Source organism: Anopheles coustani, chromosome 2, assembly GCF_943734705.1.
Source record: "Anopheles coustani chromosome 2, idAnoCousDA_361_x.2, whole genome shotgun sequence".
Classification (NCBI taxonomy): Eukaryota; Metazoa; Arthropoda; class Insecta; order Diptera; family Culicidae; genus Anopheles; species Anopheles coustani.
Genome location: NC_071289.1, coordinates 50,655,917 through 50,674,465, shown reverse-complemented (window position 1 = coordinate 50,674,465; position 18,549 = coordinate 50,655,917). Strand labels below are relative to the sequence as shown.

The 18,549-nt window shown below is 41.7% G+C and overlaps 1 long non-coding RNA gene across 3 annotated transcripts; it reads right to left on the bottom strand.

The window, feature by feature from the left end:
- Window positions 1-2,830: 2,830 nt before the first annotated feature.
- Window positions 2,831-17,793, bottom strand: LOC131265918 (uncharacterized). 3 transcript variants are annotated; one of them, XR_009178325.1, is made up of 5 exons: window positions 17,635-17,793; window positions 17,335-17,467; window positions 16,761-16,852; window positions 16,588-16,678; window positions 2,831-2,911 (listed from the first exon to the last, which is right to left on the bottom strand). It is a non-coding gene; the product is annotated as an uncharacterized LOC131265918 (long non-coding RNA). The 3 variants fall into 3 exon arrangements; XR_009178324.1 differs by lacking the exon at window positions 2,831-2,911 and adding an exon at window positions 3,185-3,353; XR_009178323.1 differs by lacking the exon at window positions 2,831-2,911 and having other exon boundaries at window positions 16,367-16,678.
- Window positions 17,794-18,549: the final 756 nt, after the last annotated feature.

The following is an 18,549-nucleotide window of genomic DNA, read 5'->3' as shown; positions in this document are numbered from 1 at the left end:
AATCTACGTGACATACTTGGGTTATATTTGGATGTTTCAACAGTACGGCGTTTTCTTAGAAAATACAATTTGTTCGGAAGAGTGGCTGTAAAAAAACCAGTCATATCTGAAAAAAATCGCAAACTACGGCTTGAGTTTGCAAAAAAATACATTGATAAAGATATCGAATTTTGGTCCAAGGTATCATTTTTATTTTACTCAATTTTTCTCAAACAACCTTGTTCTAGATAGTAATAGTTATTTGACAGGTTTTGTTTACAGACAAAACAAAAATCAACCTTTATGGATCAGATGGCCGCCAATATGTCTGGAGGAAAGTTGGTGAATCTTACGATGGAAAGTTCACCATAAAGACTGTGAAGCATGGGGGAGGATCCATCATGCTTTGGGGTTGCATGGCTGCCAAGGGGTTTGGGAAACTCCATGTCATTCGTGGAAAGATGGATGCAGTTTCTTCTTCTTCTTCTTGGCGTAACGACATTGAGCCTGCCCGTTAAGGGCTTACGAGACTTTTTTACCCTATTGTACGTGGATAGTCAGGCCTCTCGTACAGGGGAGGGTCCGGTCTCGGTTGGGATTCGAACCCACGCTGTCGAGCTGATGAGCCACGGCGCTCATGGGCCGATTTTCTCAGCGATCATCATTAAATAAAGAGTGGAACATCTTTGCCATACACCGATCGAGCCGATTTTGTAGTATAAAACCGACTAGAAAGAAGCAATTCAAGAAGACGACAGAATCAAGCGCGAAGCCGCAACGTACAGTTGGTATTCGACATACGCGGATTCGGAGATACGCGGTTTTCAAAATTTGACAGTAGATTGGGTTTATAACATTGATGTAAATTCTCCACTTGACAAATGCCTGGTGACATTCTAGCAAAATTCTATAAATAGACGAAGAAGAAACGTTGGACGTGTATTTACTATAAAAAGTTCTACATATTATTAAAATGTCGTCAATCCGGAAACAAACTGATTCCCGCCAGAAATGTTCCTTTAATTTCGCCGATAAATTGAATATTATCAAATTACACGATGTAGGAAAAAGTTTCGCAGCGATTGCAAGAGAAACCAAACGGCCCGAGTCTACCATAAGGACAATAGTAAACTCGAAGCAACGGTTCCTGGAATCCGTGAAGAATAGTGCTACGATGGAGGGAACAATAATCACACAGAGTCGCGACGAAAGCATTATGAAAATGGAGAAAATGTTGCTTGTTTGGATAGAGGACATGACATCCAAAAAGATTCCTCTGAGCATGAGGAATATTCTGGATAAACCGTTATCCTTGTATAATGATTTAAAAAAAGGCGATGATACTGAATCAGCATTCAAAGCAAGTGGTGGGTGGTTTGCACGATTCAAAAAGCGTGTAAACTTACGCAACATAAAAATTCACGGCGAAGCCGCAAGTGCGGATGAAAAAGCTGCAGTGGAGTTTATTTCTAGTTTTGCTAAGATGATTGAAGATCAAAATTATCTTCCGAATCAGATATTTAACGTTGATGAGACAGCGCTTTTCTGGAAAAAAAAATGCCGTCTAGAAGCTACATCACGAAAGAAATGGACACGATGTCAGGCTACAAAGCAGCAAAGGATCGAATTACCTTAATGATCGGAAGTAATCTAGCAGGAGACTTAAGCCACTTGTAGTGTACCGCGCTAAAAAACCACGAGCTTTCAAAAACATTTTTTTTTTATATTGCACGACATCCCCTAGTGGGACAAGGCCTCTCTCCGAAGTGTGTGTTTGTGTGACCGAAAGACGGTATATTATAGATCGGTGGTCAGCCGTTCGTAATACCGGAGGATGCCAGACTCTAGATTCGATCCCACACCTGTGGTGTGGTGTTTCCTCGCGCTATCGCTGCGCCATGGGCACCCCCATATTCAAACATACACATGAAAAAATTACCGGTCACCTGGAAACACAATTCTAAAGGCTGGGTTACGCGATCTATTTTCATCGAATGGTTCAAGGAAAGTTTTGTGCGTAGATATATTATTTTTACCACCAAGAACAACTTCAATTATCCAGCCAATGGATCAGGGTGTCATAGCAGCATTAAAATCCATTTATCTCAGACGCACTTTCGCACAGGCAATAGAATCTATTGATAGAAGTTCATGTACATTGACTCAATTCTGGAAACAATTCAACATTTTACACGCTATTAAAAATATTGGTGCTGCATGGAAGGAGTTAAAATCAGATGCGCTGCAATGTGCTTGGAAAAAAGTTTATCCTGCTTTTTTTTAATGAAGACCAAACTAGCAACTTATCTACGTTGATAGAGAATGGGGTGAATGAATGCGTTGCATTGGCTCATTTGTTAGAAATAGAGGTCGATGTTCCGGAAATTAAAAGTCTTGTATATAGTGTGGGAGATCCTCTTTCGAATGAAGATCTAATTAAAATGCTAACGTTAGAAATACTTGAGAACTACATCGATGAAGATGAAGATAAAGAAGAAGAAGAAGAAGAAGCAGAAAAATGCTTCACATTAAAAGGTCTAACGGATGCCTTAAACCATTTGGAAAGTGCATTATCCCAAATTGAAGCCATGGATGACGACGAGGTTCGATTTAAAACAATTAGCAGTCGAGTACGAGAGGAAATTGATGTGTATTCGAAAATACTGAAAGAGAAAAAACAAGCTACCAAAAAATTAACCATGGACGCGTTTGTACAAAGACAATCATGAACTGAAACATTAATAAAATATGCATAGTATAAAAATATGAATTAATAAAATATTAATAGTATAAAAGAAATATGTAAATTACACATTTGCATAACTTACGATTTTTACGATTATCCCAAATTGAAGCTATGGATGACGACGAGGTTCGATTTAAAACAATTAGCAGTCGAGTACGAGAGGAAATGGATGTGTATTCGAAAATACTGAAAGAGAAAAAACAAGCTACCAAACAATTAACCATGGACGCGTTTGTACAAAGACAATCATGAACTGAAACATTAATAAAATATGCATAGTATAAAAATATGAATTAATAAAATATTAATAGTATAAAAGAAATTTATCAAAGTGTAATTTGATAAACGCACAATTTGAGTTCGTGTGTGACGTTGATTAATGTTTACCAACTGCTAGTTTTCTGTTCCGATCCTTTAATTGTTTATTAAACTGAGTATGATTTTCTTATCTTACCCTGAAGAATGTATCGCTAAATTGTGTCGCTTTGTCATGCACTCTATTTTGGGGTAAGTTACTTCCGCTTGGGTACCGTATGTCTGAAGCCCATGTTATTAATTGAAGACTTCACGATCTCCCGGTGCATCGTTGTCGGCGATCCATAACGGAACTGAACATTGACACGTCACACTATGGGGAAAAGGCGGACATTAGGCGATGGAGAGTATGATAAATTCAGTTACATTTCCTTGTAGTAGACATGTTAACTAAGACCAATCCTAATTTTTAGCCTTTTAGGACTAGTAGATTTCGAGAAATAATCTGTCAAAGTCAAAAAAGTGATAAAAAATGGTCCGAACTTTTATTGAATTTTTATTGATTGCTTGATGTGAACTTTTATTGATTGCTTGATGGCAACCGTTTTACAAGTATTTAAACTATGACCAGGATGTTTTATACATCGTTGGAAAGGTAATATATTAAGCTTTCATAAAAAAATATTTAATATGCACATTTACCATGTCTTATTCACTTTTGCCAAGTAAAACTGTGTGGCATTATGGAAATAATACGCTTTTTCAACTTTGGTAATGCAGCAAAAAAATGTTTCGATGTGTTCTGGTCTAATTAGTGTCTAGAAACATAGTTTAACTCATTTTAAAGTATTTAGCAAAGTTTCACCGCCGGCATGGACCCGGATCAACCCCAACCGAAATTTCGAAAAAAAACACTCTGCTAATCTTTCCTGGTCTCTATGAAAAAACAATGAAAACGATTTGAAAATAAAATGATCTGAACAGTCAAGTTCTTTATTCTACTATGTAAACACGCGTATCAGTCGGTTATCATAGCTGTCAAGCTGTGTTTAATCGTTTTTATTTATCAGTGATCACGGAACAACCAGGCATGTGTTGTCCTATTTGTGGTGCAACTCCTTTTCAGATGAGTGATCTAACTTTGCTTGAAACATGATGTAACGAACAACCTTCCGCATTATTGCATGGCATATCCCCACTACATTGCTTTGCGTTGCGGTTTCATCAATGTTTATTAAATATTTCCTATAGAGTCATATTTAAGAAATGGAGGGTTACTCATGATTACACCGCAGAATATAAAGCGCAGAAAAAAATAATTCGACAAAACCTCTACGATGCATTCGGTGTGAGAGTTGACCAACCTCGAGCAGGATCTTCAGGAACAAGCACCTCAGGGAATGTTTCTGCACCCTGCAAAGCCATCCAGCGGAAAATGACGCGAGTTGCAGTTGGGATGTTGCCTTGGGGCGATCGGGACTCGTTACCTCGGTATGCCACGCGCTGCCTGCTGCTGGGGTTGGAGCCACTCGCCGATAGGAGAGTTAACGCTCAGCAGACGTTTGTATTCAAGCTTTTAAACGGATCTATTGATGGCTCCGCACTGCTTGAGTCCATAAATTTTCACGCGCCATCACGCTCTCTTCGTCCCCGAGCAATTTACAAACAATGTACGTGACGCAGCAGCGCAGAACTGGGATGTAATAATCCAGAAGTTCCGAAATTTGGCCTGGCTGCACAGAGTGAGAGACTTCAACTTGGTGCAGAGGGTGATACTTCTCAACGCCTTTCTGTTGACGAAGTCGTGGTACGTGGCCTCGGTCTGTGGTCCCCGTGCAGTGAACATAGCCAAAGTTATGAGACTAGTAGGATCTCTCCTCTGGAGCGATTCAGGTGGCATACGTGTTCCCCTTCAACAGCTGGCCTTGTCACGAGATCGAGGTGGTTTAAACCTCCATATTCCAGCGGTAAAAGCAATCGCACTGCTCACCAATAAATATGTGACCGAACACCAGTGTCTCGAGTATGGAACCCAACATATCTTGGTTGCAACAACATATCCATGGCTTCGCACCGTCATCCAGAAACTGGCTTATGTTATGGTGCAGACCTGCGGCAGCAGCCGTCAAACAAGGCGTTCCGCATAACGCTAGTGGGCAGACTGCCTGACGCCAAGTTTATGGCCCAATTCCCATCAATAAAATGAAATAAGGTGTGGAAAAACATCCACGGCAACAAGCTCAGCTCAGAACAACGATCCGCACTGTACCTGTATGTGAATGGCAAGATTGCGCACGGAGAGCTGCTGGAGAGGATGGGTCGGACATCCTGGGCGGCTTGCATGTATTGTGCTGCACGGCAAACCCTGGAACACAAGTTCGTCGCGCGTGCTTGTGCTAGTGTCGCGTGGAAGCTGCTGCTGCAATGCATAAAGGGTGCTGCTCCAGGATTCCCGGGCTCGTTCCAGTCCCTTCGGCCAGTGTAGGAGCGGATACCATATCCACAGGATAAAATTATCTTAAGTTTGTTTGCTAACTACGTCATCCACATCGTTGGCAACAACGATGCTGCGATTGACATAACAGTATTGAAATGTAGCCTTGGCCTGGAACAAAGTGGTGGAACCCACAGCATCACAGCGAGCGGCTGCTGATTCGGGTCGGGGGCTCCGTGTTGCGATCAAAGCGCCACATTCGCTGCAGTTGGAGGATCACCTATCTAGGTACTTCGACGTGAAGGCGGTCACCGAAAAGTCGACACAGATCAGCCGGGCCCTGGGATTCCTTCTAAAGAACCACGGTGGTCCGTCTTCGCAACGTCGGTGATGTGGTACGCGGCCCCGGTTTGGTGGTAGGCGACGGAGCTGCAGTGTTACCGGCGCAGGCTGAACCGGGTACACAATCGGTCGACAAAAATGGTGGCCAGCACGTTCCATGCGATAAAGTACGACGTAACCACCGTGGTCGCTAGGCTACCGCCGATTGTAGAGCTGATCCAAGAGCACCATCGGTGCCACGAGCGCAGCACCCGCGACTTTTTAGGAAGGAGGAGCGCGCCGAGCCCGTATCAACCAACAACCTAGCCTGCTCCACAGCCAGGAGGCGTGGGGACGGATGGACGAGGCTGCCAGGCTCATCTGCTCCGAGCTACAGCGGCACTGGAATATCGAGCAGCAGTCTGGCGGTGGGTGGCTGTGCGGGCGGCAGCGGTGGAAGCGGCCCGAAAACGCGCAAAGGCGGGGCGCTTCGGGCGAGACCCGACCCTTCGCGGACGAATCCATCAGATAGACGATGAAACCAGGCGAGTCTTCCGGACAGCTACTGGGCAACATCCGGCGACTTCGTGGACGCCAGCACCGGATGCCGTAAGGAGTATACGCGGCCACGATGGCGCGCAACGTGGCGCCGCTCCATCGCGTCGCCAGACCAACAGCAGGCAGCGGAAGCGGCGCCAAAAGACGCAGAGCGAGAGCTCCGGAGTGCCCGACGCGAGCGCCGGTACAGTGCCAGACGCTCACTTCCACACAGATCTACCGTGCAGGTGCATGCTGTGTGGGAGCATTAACGAGCTAGAGGAGGCACTAGCAAAGTTTTCGAAAATGTCTGTGATATGAGTTAAGTATTAGGATTTGTAGCGAAAAAAGAGAGAACCCTCATATAAAAGACCCTCCAACGATAAGCGACTTACCCACCCCACCGCACGTCTAGCAGCCTTTTGCCGCCCGTGCTCCTGCACAGGAATCGACTATTCCGGACCGATGACAGTGGCCAGTGGTCGAATAACAGAAAAGCGCTGGGTCGTTTACATGCCTAACGGTCTGGGCTATCCATATCGAGACGTTTGCCTCCTTAAACTCAAGTTGCTGCATAATGGCCATCAGAAACTTCATCATGCGTAAAAGGACACCGATAGAAGTCGTTTGCGACTGGAGGACTAATCTTATCGGTGCAAGCCGTGAGTTGAAGGTAGCACTCTCGTTAATATGAATATGTGGGTCCATTAGAAAAATAAAGTAAATTTTTGACAATAGTTCTTAGTTCTATTTATGTATTCAATTTGTCGGTTAATGTTATTTTCAAAAGTTGTTGATATTTTTAATAGTGAAGAACAATCAGCATTCATCTTGTTTCGCTCTTTTTTGCCGAAATAATGCGTGTAATGTGAAAAAACATGTGGTAAATGTTATTTTACATCACTTTCCACAAGATTGTTGGATGACCCATTACCCATCGATGGAAACAAACTGACAGTAGCACTCTATTGGCTCGTGATGGCCATTAGATTATCGTAGGCGATACCGTGTCCGTGTTAAGTAAAGTCAACTGTTCGAAAATTGTAAGCAAACGCTACCAACCGCCACACACCCGTCTGCCTACGCCACAATAGCAATATATTTATCAACATGGAGCAGAAAAAAATTCCAGATGTTAAGTCCAAAAGCAAGGCCTTCCTAGTGTGGAGAAATTCAAAACTAAATTTGTCCAAGAGATAAGTGATGCTTTGTATGAAGGATCCAGGGTTCACTTAGAAGATTTGGCTAACCTGGTGAAGAAGCACGGGATAAAAGAGGTAGATTCTATTGACAACAGGGCAAACTGGGTGGAATCCCAAGTAACATTTCCAAGACCTATTAGACTTCAACAAGTTTTATCAATGTTTTAACATGGGTGTACCAAGTCCAATTGGTATTATAGAGGTTTCTCAGCAGGCAAAATAGTTTTAATAATTTTGACATCCTTAAAACCTTTTGAGGATAGCTATAAAACCGCTCATTAAGTCTAAAATCTTAGTAGACTTGAAGAGTCTGTAAATACGCTGTTAAGTCCTTCTTAAAAGCTTCTCTTAAAACCAATCAGTGATTTTTGGTCTAGAAAAGGTTTTAAGGGATGGTTTTGACAACGTTCTGTAGAGTGGGCCCTCTTACACTTAAAACGGGTTTATGAAGGTTTTATCACAGCCTTTAAGATATTTTACTCTTGAGATGAGACTTAATGATGAGCATGAACAACATCGTTAGAACCATGATAAAACTTAAAATGTTACTTGGGATTCTTCCTTGTCCATAACGATAAGAGATATCGTTCAAATTATGGAGAGGGACAACCGTTGCTAACGAAAGTGCATGAATCAGGGAAAAAGAATGAGAGAATTGAACTAGTGGTTGACGAGACAGGGCCCCTTGTCTACGAGTTCTCCCCAATATCTTGGAATTCTGTTGCCGAACTATTGGGAGAGGAAAAGGTGAAAGTAGCTTTAGATTTGCTCTCCCTGCAATATCCGGAGTACGCCAAATGGCCAAGATACCCACTATAAACAACTTCAGATTCCATTTGGCTAAAGAGGCTAGTGTCACTTTCGACATAGGTGCATTGCTGTGTGTATTGACCTACCTTCCTGGGTATGGAGCTGTCATACAATCATTTTTCTTCTTCTTCTTCTTCTTCTTGGCGTAACGACCTCTTGGTCAGGCCTGCCCGTTAAAAGGGCTTACGAGACTTGTTTCCCTGTTGTAGTACGTGTATAGTCACTGCTCTCGTACAGGAGAGGGTCCGGTCTCGGTTGGGATTCGAACCCACGCCGTCGAGGTGGTGAGCCCCGGCGCTCATGGGCCGATTTTCTAACCGGCGCTACCGCTCGGCTGTCACGGACCCCCTTTTTTATATGTATGAAAAACATTATTTGAATCTAAGGTACTGATTTTTTTTTTTTTTTTTGGGACATACATACACGTACATGACGAGGAAAACGGAATGGCCGATATGCTGAGCCGAGTCGGAACAATTTCCTCGGACAAAATCGACTACGAGCAACTGGCGCAATCAAAACACGCAGCTTGTCAGCTTAGTATTTTTTTTTAAGTCCACCAAAAAACACAACAGTAATACTTAAAAATATCTGCCTACCGAAACTTCCGTTACCTGGATTGCAACACAAAACCAGCGTTTTCACCCAACCACATCGACCTCATCGGTTCTTTGCCACCATCAGAAGACAATTATTATTGCCACATGATGATCGACTTCCTAATCTAACCGCCGAAACCGTTGCTAGTACCGTAGAAGCACCATACTTGGCGCGGGTCCAAACTTGGCGCACTTTCTAATATTTTCTTCGATATTAGACTATTTCCAAAACATTTCAGCCAAAAATATGTAGTCAAATATTTGTTTATGTTTGTACAATACATCCGCATCAAAACATGTTATTGGTTTTTGGTTATTGAATGTATATTTAATTAAATGAAAAATACCATCCCTCAAGTGCGCCATTTTTTACCCGCGTTAGCAACGCTGCTAAGGAGATGGTGAAACTGTTTCCAATCATTTATCCGCAAAGGAAAAATTATTAGGGATTTTTTTTATCAGAAACTGTTAAAACGTAAGTATTTCCAATGAAACGTGGTTAGATTCGGCACTTTTTGAGGTTTTATACCAATTTTGAAGCAAAAATATTTTGCGCCAAGTTTGGCTCACAGTGTTCCTAATTATTCACCTCGGAGAATATGACTGTTCGTACTGCTAGATACTTTTGAATCATAGAAGGCTTTGATGAATGAGATTATAAAAGTTAGCGATGAGATAGTTTTATTTTCACAAGAGAAGCCAAAGTCCGCGGCAAAAACAAAGCTAAATTGTTTTTTAAATTGCTGTTGAAAAGTGTTTCTATTGTTTTAAGTTGAATTTTTAATAAAGCTGTTGAATTCAATGAACTACATCCACTTTGTTTTAAGTGCGCCAAGTAAGGAACACATCGCGCCAAATATGGAACATTGCAAAAACAATGCGCCAAGTTGGGGACATAATGTGCCACACAAAGGGCTTCTGAAACTTGAAGAAATATTAATTTAAGAGTTTCTCACTTATTTTACTTGCTTACTTGGTAGTTTGGCTAGCACTGTGCAAAACGTAGTATGATTTGAACGAAAATTGATTTTTGTTATTCAACTTTTTATGCAGAATTTCCTTAACTGCGCCAAATATGGTACATCTACGGTAGTCGTCAGTAGAACTGAATCGCGGCGTGCAAATTCGGCGTGCTGGAGAAAATCACAACCGATTAAACCAGACAACTCACAACAATTCTTTTTATACCAAAAGTTGTTGCCCATAAAGAATTAGACACGTTCCTCAACATCAATCATATAAGATTAACCGAGAATCCAATTACTTGGTGGTAAAAAGAGGCCAAAACATTCCCAAAACTGTATACTTTATACAAGCGTCGGATTTGCATCCCGGATACGTCGGTTCCTTGCCTAAGGATCTACTTTCCAAACCAGGGAACATAATCATCGAAAAAAAAGAACAGACAAGTGCAAAAACGGCTACAGGAAATAAGGCTCATACAAGAAAATTTTTGGTTCGTAGAGCCAGGCTGGCTATGATTATTTATTTATTATTTACCATGTGAATACAACAACCCATTAAAATATTTGAATCAATCTCGTCGAAAGATTCAAAGAACCCAACATTAATCGAATGATGTCGCAATCGCCCAACAATGGTAATAACCAACGTATTCTAATTTCAAACTGCGTTCTAAAAGTGGCGCTTGGAATGAGAAGTAATCTCGAATCCTTACGGGGAGTCGTGAGAAACAAGTATACAGCAAGTAATTATTCACGAGAAAATCAAGTCTACAGCCCACATTGATAATTTGATTTAAAAAATGGCTAAGCGTTGTGGTCTCTTTCAATTAAGGGGTGGGACCTATGCTTGGTTAGTAGGATTCTGTTATATAACTCTCTGATTATGCTTTACCTTGGCTTTTGTTCGTCAATCCTGTTTCCTGCTTCATAGACCCAGTTTGACAGGCTACAAGGTTGCAAAATAAAGCCATGAGATATGTATAAGGTTGTAGTCGGTTCAATTCGTCTCACTCGGGGTCCACACTACAGCGCGACGTCGCCTAACAGGAGCTGAACTCCATATAAAAAAAACCTTGCGCAATGTCGCGCGAATCGCGCTAGGTTTTTTTTGCATGGAGTTCAGCGTCTGTCAGGCGACGTCGCGTTACGCGACGGTGCAGTCTGGAAAGCGTGTCAGACTATGATCAACATCTTGGAATGTGAAACTAAGAAACGTGTACCAAACTGTGATATTCGTTCATAAGCTTCATCAGGGTAATTTACATTAACCGAGAGTGGCGAGCCATACTACGATAAGTAGTATTCAGCGTAGGTTTACTAAATTAGGTCTTTATTACGCACCGTGGTTCAGGCCTACTAATCAAATATGCTATCGTGATCGTTGCTCACTATTAGGTTTGCAACCCCTGTCCTATAGGCGAAATGTGGCCCTAGCTACGTTTATAGCCAAACTATTAAATAACGAAATTGACGCACCATCCCAACTAGATAAACTAAATATTTCTGCGCCGCAGAAGGCCCTGAGATTCAAAGACGCTATCAGAGTCCCACATACAAGTACGGCATATCATATGCAAGTATCCGATTATCGCTATGTCAAAAATGTTTAATATATTCAGCGCCTACCATGATTTTAATGTTAGCACAGCTAGTTTCAAAAATAACATACTATTAAGATGGACGTCTAGCACTAATTAAAAATGTTCAGTTTATGATTTTGTTTTAAATTGGATGAATTGGAAGATTGTAAACTTAGATTTAATACCAATTTTAAGTTCAAACAGACCTAATTGTCCATTGAATAAAACTAATAGCAATAATAATTTATTATTATTATTTATAAACTACCAACCACAATTGTAAATGCGGACACACTACCTGAGTTTAAAAAATTGTGTGCAGCTTATGTTTTTTTTTGATAGGGTATGTAAGTAATTAAGATAGAATGTATTGTATTTGTACACAGCATTCCACAATCAGATGATGATGATTAAGAATTAAACTCAATATAATTTTTATTTTACAGCCTTTTACGATGGATAGCATAAGTTGAAACGCGTTGAACGCCTTTGTAAACTCCGTTATCGCGTCTGGAAACCGGAATATGACATCTTGCAATCCTTCATCGCGTTTGTCACCTTCATTAATGATTCTTTAAACTCGAATATGATATTTGTAAACTTCATTATCGCCCTGTCAGATTGGAGGCCGGTTTGTTTTGGGTTTCATAGATGCAAATTGTGTACACATACATATATAGTCAACCATTCGAAAAAGACGTTACTGTTCACAAATTGTATCCACGCTGTGAATCAATTATTTTAAACGATTGAACGGTTCTATTGAATATCTGTTATGGAAATGGTATATTGTGGTATACACAAATCATAGGAGGGCCCATAGAAACGGAAATGTAAGGTTTATTCTTACCAATCTAGTAAGCTTAGATGTGCTGCGTTGAAGGTAATTGCAAGTGAGAATTTCAGATTCCGTGATAAACAAGCTCAGCGAAGGAGAAACAGGATTAATTTGCCCACTGAGGAGTAGTGAATTGGCCTTTTATTCCCCATTGAAACTGGCAAAGAAGTGTTGGCTCACGTTTATGCCAAACTCGTATATCGAAACTTTTACAATATCGAGATGTTCCTATGTAGCCTTTAAATTTAAATGTAAATGTGATATGCAACTAGTACCTGTAAATGACCAGTGATTTATCAAATCATCCTTTGAATCCTTGCAGAGTATAATAAAAACTATAGTTTGGTCGAAATAGCAAACAACAATGCTTTTCTGTGGTTTGAGATAAACTGATCCTCTGAAAATGTTTTGAACTGTGTATGAAAATGTTTTAAATCTAGGCCCTGCATGATTATTTGCATGGTATGCAACATTTTTGCGTAGGTTGTAGGAATTTATACATAGATCACCACAAAAATGAACAAAATATAAATAGCTTTCTTAGACTAGATGGGGTATCACAGATTTCTCAAAATAAACGCCCTAGTCCCTGCTCTTGCCCTTTGGTGTCCCCACACAGCATACACCTATACGGTAGTGCTACATGGGGGCGGGCGTCTGGCTATCGAGCCGTGGTTCTACTTATCTAGCCCCTATTGGGCCTCGTTTCCGTTTTTTTGTTTAAGCATTCCCGCGCTGGGATCGTTCTCTCGCTCGGGATGCCTGGCGCTGGCGTGCATTTCTGTGGAGGCGTCTTGCCTCTCGCAGGCTTCCCTCGGCGTCGTCTAGAGCCACTTGCGCCGCGTCCTGGTGCTATGGGGTCGCGTCATGAACCCGCAGACGCGCCAGGTTGCGTTGCATGGTGCTGGCGTAAACCCCGGTTGGCATCCGCTATGGGCGTCGTCGGAGTAGCCTGGTGCTGTCCAAAAGCTGCCTTGCTCTACGCCGGAAGGCCAACCGCGTGTCCGGGTCCATGGCCTGGATCCTAGCCCGTAGCGTGGGGTCACGACCGAACCTGCTCGTTCTCGCTCGATCTTGGGCCGCTGCCCGTACCGCTGCTTGTTCCGTTGCTCGCCGCCTGGCCGCTGCCGTTTGCCGCTCAGCGATGGCTTCCCTCTCGGTGATCCAGAGCCGCTGGAGCTCGGAACAGATGATTCTTACTGCCTCCTCCAGTCGAACCCAGGCCTCCGTGCTATAGAGCAGGTGTTCGTGCATGTTGTCGGCGGTAACGGTTGCCAGCCCATGTCCAGACAGGAGCCGCTCGCGCACCCCGGCGAAACGGGGGCACTGGAACAGCACGTGTTCCGGCAAATCCTCGGCGTCAGGGCAGGCCGGACAGCCCGGGGATTGGGTAAACTTTTTGGCTGCGAGATACTGGCGGAAAAAGCCGTGCCCCGTCAGCACCTGGAACAGGTAGAAGTTTACCCGTCCGTGTTTCCGGGCCATCCACCGCTCTACATCCAGGATCATCCGGTAGCTCCAGCGGACGAAAGCTTTCTTAGGCTAGTCTTCGAACAATGAGGGCTCATTCAGAAAGCGGTAGGTTTGTTCGTTGCTTGTTGATTTCATCAAATGCCGTCGTTGCAGTGAAAGTTGCTGTTCATCGTCTTGAGCTGACACCATGCTTGTTTTCACATATGCACCCAGCAGGACCAGTGCCTCCAACGTGTCATTCTTTTCCAGTTTCAATGGGGAATAAAAGGCCAATTCACTACTCCTCAGTGGGCAAATTAATCCTGTTTCTCCTTCGCTGAGCTTGTTTATCACGGACTCTGAAATTCTCACTTGCAATTACCTTCACCGCAGCACATCTAAGCTTACTAGATTGGTAAGAATAAATCTTACATTTCCGTTTCTATGGGCCCTCCTATGATTTGTGTATACCACAATATACCATTTCCATAACAGATATTCAATAGAACCGTTCAATCGTTTAAAATAATTGATTCACAGCGTGGATACAATTTGTGAACAGTAACGTCTTTTTCGAATGGTTGACTATATATGTATGTGTACACAATTTGCATCTATGAAACCCAAAACAAACCGGCCTCCAATCTGACAGGGCGATAATGAAGTTTACAAATATCATATTCGAGTTTAAAGAATCATTAATGAAGGTAACAAACGCGATGAAGGATTGCAAGATGTCATATTCCGGTTTCCAGACGCGATAACGGAGTTTACAAAGGCGTTCAACGCGTTTCAACTTATGCTATCCATCGTAAAAGGCTGTATGTATAATTATTTTTTCTATAGAAAGAGGCTGCACAGAATTGAGACACACGCGCGTCAAATGGACTTGTATGTAAGGAGAATGGTAAAACGCGAGACACTACAAGACCGACTGGAAGAGAGTGACCGGGATATCGAATGGGACAGAGTGGGAGTCCAGAAAGTCTGAGTTCAGAGTTCAGAGTGTAAGTGCATTTGTACTTAGAATCTAAGTTAGTAGATATGAATAAAGTAGTCGCAGTCAAGCTCTCAAACGATGAGCACGCACCCAGAAAAGGCAGAACAAATTGGCGACGAGGAAAAAGTAAAAAAGTTTGAATTTAAAAAAGAAGTTAAAATGAGTTTCACAATCGGAAGTATAGAGCCTTACGTGCTAGGCGACAGTTTTACTGAATACGTTCACCGTATCGAAATGTTCTTTATGGCAAATGATGTACCGAACGAGAAGAAGGTTCCCATCTTGGTGATAATGGCGGGAGCGTTATTATATTCGGTAGCCGTCAAGTTTAGTGTTCCAGGCGAATTAGTGAAACTGTTAAAAAATCATTTTAAGCCAAGTGTGAATATTGTAGCAGAACGATATTAGTTCTATTAAAATATAAAAACGACTCATTCAAAACCATCCCGAACGTATAACAAGAGAGAACGTGACCTTTTTTCGGCGCGCCAATGTTGCTGCCGATAACGGCAAAGTTAAACTTAACAAGCCCAAAGTACTTCCTAACGATGCCAAACAAAAGCCTTGCGCGTGTAATTCACTGCCTACTACCGGCAAAGAGCAGCTTGATACGGACGAATTGGCCCTGAAAACAGTGTATTGTGAAAAAGTAATGTATAGGAACCATTTCAAAGAACTGGTAAGATGGATACCAAGTTGCAGTTGTCTTAAAAAGATTTAGCACCGTAACATATTTAATAACTATAAACGGCAATGGATGGTTCACGTTAACCAAATACGAAAACGATATAGTGATCAGAATCATGTTATAGATAAAACTAGAGTTGAAGAAACTATCACTAACAAACGTAAAAGGAGCGAATCTAGTTCCCCTCCTGTCCGTCGCTCGAATAGATTGCGAGGACAGCCTAGATTAAAATATTCGAAATAAACATAAGGGAGACTGTAGTGTATAATGTACTTAAAATAAGTGGTAGTGTAAGTTTATTTGTACTTAGAATCTAAATTACCAGATACGAATAAAGTAGTCGCAATCAAGCCCTCAAAGATGAGCACGCACCCAGAAAATACAGAACAGCAAGGTGGCTCTTATTCCCACGCAGAACAGTATATGATGTTCAAGATCCGAGCATCCAATAATAAGGGCTTATAACGAATTAGGAACTTATTGGAGGGACTGCGAATGTCGAGCGGTAGCGCGAGTTAAAAAAAACGACAACTGAGTGCCAGAGGCGGCATAACCAACGTTCAGGCATGACCAACAAGAGCCCAAGAGGCCAAGAGGAAAAAGAATGAATCAGGAAACCTGGTGGACTTCAGTTCATCAGTTAGTGAAGTACGAGCACTTTCGAAAATTTCATCCCGTTCAGCTAGGGACAATAATTGCAATTAGAGGAGTGCGGGTTATTTAATATGCATGACAACTGGGCCAGATAAATGAATAAATAAATATATATATTATAAATAAATAAATATATAAATATAACAACAGTCATTTACTGATCAGAAAAATCTTCAAAAATGGCGAATTAGTGGCGAATCGAAATTAAAAAAAGAGCTATCAATTCTACCGCTTCAAAGCATCCGGGTAAGACTCCAAAGCAATGTATTCTAGAGTTAAATACATTTTACAAACTAATTCCGACCTTACCACAAGTATAGACAGCCTTCATTTAATGCCATTTAAAAGTGACAGCAGCAAAATTATGTTGAGCATAATATGTGCGAACATAACCCTTTCGAAATCAAATCAAGCGTATCGTCCAACATGAAAAATTGTATGGGGAGGAGAACAAGTACAATTTCATTCATAACATTCATCAGTTAACAAGAATTTAAAAAAAGCAAAGAAATATCAACAACACTCACCATTTTAAAACGATCAATTAAGAAAGAACTCCCATCATGTTCGTCTCTGTTATTTAACATAATCACCAACAAAACCATGACTGAATCGACACTGAAATTGATTGAAGTATAAATAAAAGCAATTACCACTAGAAGTTATGATCTTCATAGCCATACATAACATGCATACTTACTTAGTATCAGAAGAAATTTCAACTTCAAAAAACTGAACAACACACAACACTGTAAAATTCTGATTATCTTTGTTTTCACAAACATCAATACACTGAAATGGATGAACGGATAAAAAATAAATTAGAAAATTATGTTCACATATTAACAAAAATTAATTATAATTAACAAAAGCTTATGAGTAACTTCTGCTTTCTCTTCTACTTCATATAACATGCCTGGGAGATAAAAATTGATCAATAGTATAATACTTCTGCATAGTCCAAGACAAACCGATTATAATATCACTTCTCAAAAAATTTGCTATGCACTAAACCGGTAATTCAAGCGTATTACTCTGCTTATTAACACGTTAGCGCCGAGCGCAACGGCGAGCGAGCAATGCTTACACATTCAATCATGTCTCGACGATAAGGTACAAAGCAAAACAGAGGAACGCCGGCCTGCCAAACCGTCTCTGTCGGTCCCAGCGAACTGACGCCGATACACGGGAAAGAACGCAGTCGTAGCGCTTCACGTGTTAATCAGAAGACTTATTAAGCATAGGTTCAAACCGAATAACTGTACACAACTTACCACACTATGCATTCCTTCTTTTTATGTAAGCACTTCCTTCGTGCTTCGAGGGAGTTAATTGAATTTTAAAGTATTCATTTCCGCAGGTATCTTCATTTCCACGTGTTTCTTCTTAAACTCTGTGCCCACTGCGCTAGAAAGAGAAGGAAAAGCATATATTTGAGAATGATTTATTACAGAACAAACTTCTACAGTACGTCGGTGCATCACCTTATAAATCCCATTCATTCGCTGTTTTTACAACAAGCCTTACAGAGTAGCTTACATAATGCATTGAACGGGAAGCCCACAACTACATACCATTGTTTGTCTCTTTTTGAGGTGGCAAACTTTTTGACGGATTAAATCAACAACATTCCATCACTGTGCTTTAAAGAACAACATTATACTATATAACCAAAAACTGAAACCGAAAAAGTTCGCATTATTTTTTCCTAGCACGGTAATTTGACGTCTATTTCACAACCGGAAAACCAAGCTAACAACTTGCCAGCTCTCACGGATTCTATCACACATGTGACATTTATTTTCAGGAAATCGCGTTGCCCAATAGAAAACTCTGACAAACGGTTGTAGAGTTCTGTACTAAAATCACATCTCATCAGCTTCAAGGTGGGTTCTAACCATGCGTTTACACTGGCTAGCGACACTTCTGCGACCGGGTTTTCTGCGACCGATTAACCCACGGTTAATGAATACGGTTATCTTCTTCTTCTTCACTTCGTCGAGGATTTACTAGACTACGGCTATTGAATCCAGCTTCCTGGGCCTTCGCAAGTTAACCTGGAGACATAGACCTCTATCTCGGGGTCCACACTACAGCGCGACGTCGCCTGACAGGAGCTGAACTCAATATAAAAAAACCTTGCGCGATGTCGCGTTAATCGCGCTATGTTTTTTTTTGCATGGAGTTCAGCGCCTGTCAGGCGACGTCGCGTTACGCGACGGTGCAGTCTGGAAAGCGTGTATGGTATTAAGGACCGGCTACTAAAGGCCATATGTCCTGGAATACGGTTATCGAATAGGGGATTTCATGTCCACCATATTGATTATACTCAAGTGTCAAATATTGTTTTTAAACAAAGGGAAAACCACGAGCACTGACGACAATTTTCCCTTTTCTGGAGGACCCAGCCTTACTCATCCGGTACCTTGATGAGAACGCCTTTCTCGGGCAACTACGTATCGGCAGCAACTTTCTGCACTTTTCGGCGG